Source organism: Pseudophryne corroboree, chromosome 8 (genome assembly GCF_028390025.1).
Source record: "Pseudophryne corroboree isolate aPseCor3 chromosome 8, aPseCor3.hap2, whole genome shotgun sequence".
Lineage (NCBI taxonomy): Eukaryota > Metazoa > Chordata > Amphibia > Anura > Myobatrachidae > Pseudophryne > Pseudophryne corroboree.
The window spans coordinates 168,560,446-168,567,675 of record NC_086451.1 but is presented as its reverse complement, the minus strand read 5'-3'; the positions used below and the strand labels follow the sequence as shown (position 1 = coordinate 168,567,675).

The following is a 7,230-nucleotide window of genomic DNA, read 5'->3' as shown; positions in this document are numbered from 1 at the left end:
AAAGCATTCCCTGTGTGTGTGGTGTGTCGGTACGCGTGTGTCGACATGTCTGAGGAAGAAGGCTATATTAGAGAGGAGCGGGAGCAAATGAATGTGGTGTCTCCGCCGACACCTGATTGGATGGATATGTGGAATGTTTTAAATGCTAGTGTAAACTCAGTGCACAAAAGATTAGACAAGGCTGAAGCTTTGGGACAGTCGGGGTCTCAACCCATGCCTGATCCTATGTCGCAGGGACTGTCAGGGTCTCATAAGTGCCCACTATCCAGATTGACACAGATACCGACACGGATTCTGACTCCAGTGTCGATTACGATGATGCAAAGTTACAGCCAAAATTGGCAAAATACATTTGATATATGATTATGGCAATAAAAGATGTTTTGCACATCACAGAGGAACCCCCTATCCCTGACAAGAGGGTACATATGTACAAGGGAAAGAAGCCTGAGGTAACCTTTTCCCCTCACACGAGCTGAACGAGTTATGTGAAAAAGCTTGGGAATCTCCTGCAGATTTCCAAAAGGATTCTTATGGCGTATCCTTTCCCATCAACGGATAGGTTACGATGGGAATCCTCCCCTTGGGTGGACAAAGCATTAACACGCTTATCCAAGAAGTTAGCCCTCCCGTCCCAGGATACGGCTACCCTCAAAGAGTCTGCTGACCGCAAACAGGAGATTACCCTGAAGTCCATTTATACACATTCAGGTACCTTACTCAGACCGGCAATTGCGTCGGCCTGGGTGTGTATGTGTAGTGCTGTAGCGGCATGGATGGATACCCTAGATAAGGATACTATTTTATTGCCCCTGGGGCATATATGAGATGATGTCCTATATATGTGTGTATGCAAACTACAGGTGGTGCTGCATGGCTCACACCCTTTTGCTTGTCTTGTAGAGCAACTCTGGAGCTGTTACTGGGTCCAGCTGCTGCAAGAAATCAGCTTGAATGCTTCAGGGGCTGGGGCATGGCCAACATGAGCCCCACACTGATGGGGGTGTATAAAGCGATCTAGGGGTCATCCAAGCGCAACCCCACAAAGGCCGCCATGCCCTGCGTGACCATTTTCTCTTTTCATATGCAGACGAGGGTTGCAGCCAACTATACCCATTGCTTGGATGACATCACCATATGCGAATCCATCTGCTGCAGGCCTTCCCCCAGGAATGCTTGCACTAGTTGTTGCATTTGGTTTGTTGTTTGGGGGGTGCTTCAGTATTAGGCAGCCTTCTGCCCTCACACATTCGTCTGAAAATGTGTTCTCCCTGCAGTTGTTGTCCCCAGATGAGAGTTCCCTTGTGCTGCCTCAGTTGAATCTCCTTTACTTGACGGAGGTGTGCCTGAGCAGCGGCCCTCTCCAGCCCTATCTCAAATCATACTTATTTTGCTTAGGTGATACCATGGTCATGAAGATTGTTTTCCCAGGGTGAGGTTCATTCATTGCATTCTGGGTATGCTGACCTCTGTGATTTCCCCAAATGTGGGAATCTCGACTGCATAATTTGTGGTAGGGGGGGGGGGACTGCATTTGTGCTTTCCCCTGGTTGGCTCTGGTATAATTTAGATCTCATTGTCTCAGGTCTCTCTCCAGCCTAGTTTGCTGTCTGTTTCCACTTCTCTTTTCTTGAGCCCCTCCCTTCTATGCCCTTGCGCACTATCCTGACTTCTCCCGTCTGCTTACTTTGTGCCTTCCAACGCACAATGCGAACTACAGGTGGTGTTGCAGGGCCCACACCCTTTTATTTGCCTTACAGAGCAGCTCTGGAGCTGTTACAGTGCCCAGCTGCTGCAAGAAATCAGCTTGAATGCTTCAGGGGCTGGGGCATGGCCAACATGAGCCCCACACCAAAGGAGGGTGGGGGGTGTTCAATGCGAACTAGGGGTCATCCAAGCGCCCCTTTTCTCTTTTCATATGCAGATGAGGGTTCCAGCCAACTTTGGCCCACTGCTTGGATGACATCACCGTATGCAAATCCGTCTGCTGCAGACCTTTCCCCAGGAATGCTTGTACTAGTTGTTGCATATGGTTTGATGTTTGAGGGTGCTTCAGTATTAGGCAGCCTTCTGCCCTCTCATTTTCATCTGAAAAGATGTGGTCTCCCTGCAGTTGTTGTCCCCAGACAAAAGTTCCCTTGTGCTTCCTCAGTTGAATCTCCTTAACTTGACGGGGGGGTGCTCGAGCAGCCGCCCTCCACAGCCCTATCCCAACACATGCTTTTCTTGCGTATGAGATCTCTTGATCATAAAGATAGTTCTCACAGGGTGAGGTTCATCCATTACATTTTAAAGTAGGAAGGTACAAATTACATATTCAAATTACATATATGTGCTGGATTCAAATGTTTTCCCCCCTTCCTTTCTCAATTGTGCCCATCAGCAGCTATTCTAATGTTGCTGCCAATGGGTGTGACACATTCATTTCTTCTGTGGGGTACACTGGACTCCACAAGGATTCACATTGGGGTGTAGAGTAGGATCTTGATCTGAGGCACCAACAGGCTCAAAGCTTTTGACTGTTCCCAAGATGCTCAGCGCCCCCTGCTCTATAACCTCGCTTCCATGAACAGGGAGCTCAGTTTGTAGTTGGTGCCTTCAGTAGCAGGCCACTTAACAGGGGGCTGCCTCAGGCAGCCTATTCTTAGCTATTAATTTTGACAAGAAAAGAAGAACTTTTTTTTATAAGAATCTACAAGGGCTGCAGCAGGTTAGGTCTAATAGACATCTTTACTGCAGCTCCATCACTCCCAGCGGCGCAGTATACTCCCGTGCCCTGGTTGCTGGGTCACTGCAGCGGAGGCTCCGGTTTCTTCCTAAGGTCAGTCACACACACACCGCCCTCCGGGATCACGAGGTCGCTGATGAAAGGGAGGTAAGGGACTTCTGTGCCCACACTATACCGTGATCCAGCGTGGCTGTAGGGAGTGGGCCATGTGCGCACTGGCGTGGGCACTGATTACTGGGCAGCCGCTCCACTAGCCACCAGGGACAGTTAAGGAGCACAGCTCTGGGGGGGGGGTTCTCTTATATTAACCCCATTTTGTACTACCCGCAGTGCATTGTGATAGGTAATAGAGCCTGATTCAGGTTGGATTGCAATCGCAATAAGCAATCCAACTGCATACGCATGCGCCTGCATTTTCTGCGGCACCCCGCAGTTAATGCGATCGCTTCTGACTGTCAATTGGTGCTGGGGGGGGGGGGGTCAGCAACAATCCATTTCCAAGTCGGAGATGGAGCGGTGCATGGGCTGGGCTACAAAATGGGGTCGGCAACGGAGAAACAGGAGGCGTGGTCAGAGCTGCTGCATGACATCACATGCAGCAGCTGCGATCACAAAAATGGTGGCGGCTTCCTGCGCACACATACAGTCCTGCACCAACAGGAGGCTAACCCATTTTTTATGATCACGCTGAACTGCACTGAGACTGCAATTTCAGCGTGGTCAAGAAGGGAGGCGGCATGCTGGGTGGCCCCAGCATGCGAACCAAAGGATTGCAAATTCTGTTACTTAGCAGAATTTGCAATCCTTACTGAATTAGGCCCATTGATTACAAAATGTATTTGTAAATATTTGAAGTTTTTCTTCAGGGACTAACACAAAAGATGCTTGGGGCTACTAACACATGGGTAAGCCACGTAAAGCTTCCCATGGGTCAGTGGCATCACAACGGGGTTGCGGCCCAACACCCGAGTGTCATCCGCCAAGGGGGGTGACACCAAAGTGCCGGCTCCTCTTCAGTGACAGAATATGGGTGTTTCACTGTAACATTACGTGCAACACCCAGTTTCTGTCACTGTGCAGGAGCCAGCACCACTCACAACACTAGTCCCCGGGTGCAGCACTCAACCCCCGGGATACCCGGAGCAACAAAATGGAGATTCAGGAAAACAGGCCACACCCCTACCTATGAGACCATGCCTCCTTTTTACCATTGCGCTGCTTATCTGCGCGCACTGCATTACAATCTCCCTCGCTGCCTCTCTGGGTGTCACCAATGATAGTGACACCTTTGCCATGCTTGTAGCAGCTGGTCCTAAGATCTACGCCTCCAGCCCTGAGTGTTTGCCCTTGTGACTTGTTGATCATCATAGCGAAGCAGATTCTTACAGAAAACTGCAGGGGCTTAGATTGAAAAGAAAAACATTGACGAACCCATCATTTCAGCAACAGGGTCTGCCACACGGCTGACTGAAATGACTGGTTGGTTTGGGCCCCCACCAAAAAAGAAGCAATCAATCTCTCCTTGCACAAACTGGCTCTACAGAGGCAAGATGTCCACCTCATCATCCTCCGATTCCTCACCCCTTTCACTGTGTACATCGCCCCCCTCACATATTATTAATTCGTCCCCACTGGAATCCACCATCTCAGATCCCTGTGTACTTTCTGGAGGCAATTGCTGGTAAATGTCTCCACGGAGGAATTGATTATAATTCATTTTGATGATCATCATCTTCTCCACATTTTCTGGAAGTAACCTCGTACGCCGATTGCTGACAAGGTGAGCGGCTGCACTAAACACTCTTTTGGAGTACACACTGGAGGGAGGGCAACTTAGATAGAATAAAGCCAGTTTGTGCAAGGGCCTCCAAATTGCCTCTTTTTCCTGCCAGTATACATACGGACTGTCTGACGTGCCTACCTGGATGCGGTCACTCATATAATCCACCATTCTTTCAAAGGTGACAGAATCATATGTAGTGACAGTAGACGACATGTCAGTAATCGTTGCCAGGTCCTTCAGTCCGGACCAGATGTCAGCACTCACTCCAAACTGCCCTGCATCACCGCCAGCGGGTGGGCTCGGAATTCTTAGCCTTTTCCTTGCACCCCCAGTTGCGGGAGAATGTGAAGGAGGAGCTGTTGACGGGTCACGTTCCGCTTGACTTGACAATTTTCTCACCAGCAGGTCTTTGAACCTCTGCAGACTTGTGTCTGCCGGAAAGAGAGATACAATGTAGGTTTTAAATCTAGGATCGAGCACGGTGGCCAAAATGTATTGCTCTGATTTCAACAGATTGAATCCTGGTTAAGCGAATTAAGGGCTCCATCCACAAGTCCCACATGCCTAGCGGAATCGCTCTGTTTTAGCTCCTCCTTCAATGTCTCCAGCTTCTTCTGCAAACGCCTGATGAGGGGAATGACCTGACTCAGGCTGGCAGTGTCTGAACTGACTTCACGTGTGGCAAGTTCAAAGGGTTGCAGAACCTTACACAACGTTGAAATCATTCTCCACTGCGCTTGAGTCAGGTGCATTCCCCCTCCTTTGTCTATATCGTGGGTAGATGTATAGGCTTGAATGGCCTTTTGCTGCTCCTCCATCCTCTGAAGCATATAGAGGGTTGAATTCCACCTCGTTACCACCTCTTGCTTCAGAGGATGGCAGGGCAGGTTCAGGAATGTTTGGTGGTGCTCCAGTCTTCGGCACGCGGTGGCTGAATGCAGAAAGTGGCCCGCAATTCTTCGGGCCACCGACAGCATCTCTTGCACGCCCCTGTCGTTTTTTTAAATAATTCTGTACCACCAAATTCAATGTATGTGCAAAACATGGGACGTGCTGGAATTTGCCCAGATGTAATGCACGCACAATATTGGTGGCATTGTCCGATGTCACAAATCCCCAGGAGAGTCCAATTGGGGTAAGCCATTCTGCGATGATGTTCCTCAGTTTCCGTAAGAGGTTGTCAGCTGTGTGCCTCTTATGGAAAGCGGTGATACAAAGCGTAGTCTGCCTAGGAACGAGTTGGCATTTGCGAGATGCTGCTACTGGTGCCGCCGCTGCTGTTCTTGCTGCGGGAGGCAATAGATATACCCAGTGGGCTGTCACAGTCATATAGTCCTGAGTCTGCCCTGCTCCACTTAACCACGGACATGTCGACTAGTGGACCTTGGGTACAACTGCATTTTTTAGGACACTGGTGACTCTTTTTCTGAGGTCTGTGTACATTTTCGGTATCGCCTGCCTAGAGAAATGGAACCTAGATGGCATTTGGTACCGGGGACACAGTACCTCAATCAAGTCTCTAGTTGCCTCTGAATTAACGATGGATACCGGAACCACGTTTCTCACCACCCAGGCTGACAAGACCTGAGTTATCCGCTTTGCAGCAGGATGACTGCTGTGATATTTCATCTTCCTCGCAAAGGACTGTTGGACAGTCAATTGCCTACTGGAAGTAGTACAAGTGGTCTTCCGACTTCCCCTCTGGGATGACGATCGACTCCCAGCAGCAACAACAGCAGCGCCAGCAGCAGTAGGCGTTACACTCAAGGATGCATCGGAGGAATCCCAGGCAGGAGAGGACTCGTCAGACTTGCCAGTGACATGGCCTGCAGGACTATTGGCTTTCCTGTCTAAGGAGGAAATTGACACTGAGGGAGTTGGTGGTGTGGTTTGCAGGAGCTTGGTTACAAGAGAAAGGGATTTAGTTTCAGTGGACTGCTTCCGCTGTCATCCAAAGTTTTTGAACTTGTCACTGACTTATGATTAATGCGCTGCAGGTGACGTATAAGGGAGGATGTTCTGAGGTGGTTAACGTCCTTACCCCTACTTATTACAGCTTGACAAAGGCAACACACGGCTTGACACCTGTTGTCCGCATTTGTGTACAGGATGCATACTGTCAAAGTCAGAAAAATATCACTATGCACACTGCCATATTTGCACCTCATGCGAGCTCCCGCTGCGCGTGCAAGAGCTCTCCCGTGCGTGCGCATACTCGCCTTCGCGTGCACCCGCAGGCGCAGGATATGCGGATTTACGGTAGAGTTTGTATGCGTCTAGCGGGCGACTCAATCAATATATATTTTAACCATATAATGTATTTTGTAGATCATGGTCCCTTTAATAGATTCTGAAAGTTTAGTTAATATAGCATGTTCATGGACATAGAGATCCTCTTTGTTTGGTACGAAGGGTCAGACATGAGTCATACAGTGGTGTTTAGTATCCATCGGAAGAGTATTTAATTAGCAATATTCCGGTGTTGGTTGAAGCGGATTAATCGCTCGTGCGAATAGTTATGGACATAAGAAGTTTATGTACTTTTACTATTATTTGCACTTACTTATCCATGCGGCGGGAAACCTAGTTTCCCACCCACCTGAGCAGTTGGAAATAGTCACAGCCCACCTGTATGAATCAACCTATGACCTTTTGTTATAATGCGAAGACGAATTCCTGTGTCCAATGAACAGATATGATAGGGACCTTGATCTATTTA

The 7,230-nt window shown here is 49.0% G+C and overlaps 1 non-coding gene across 1 annotated transcript; it reads left to right on the top strand.

The window, feature by feature from the left end:
• Window positions 1-1,381: 1,381 nt before the first annotated feature.
• Window positions 1,382-1,549, top strand: LOC134951581 (U1 spliceosomal RNA). Its single transcript, XR_010184295.1, has one exon. It is a non-coding gene; the product is annotated as a U1 spliceosomal RNA (small nuclear RNA).
• Window positions 1,550-7,230: the final 5,681 nt, after the last annotated feature.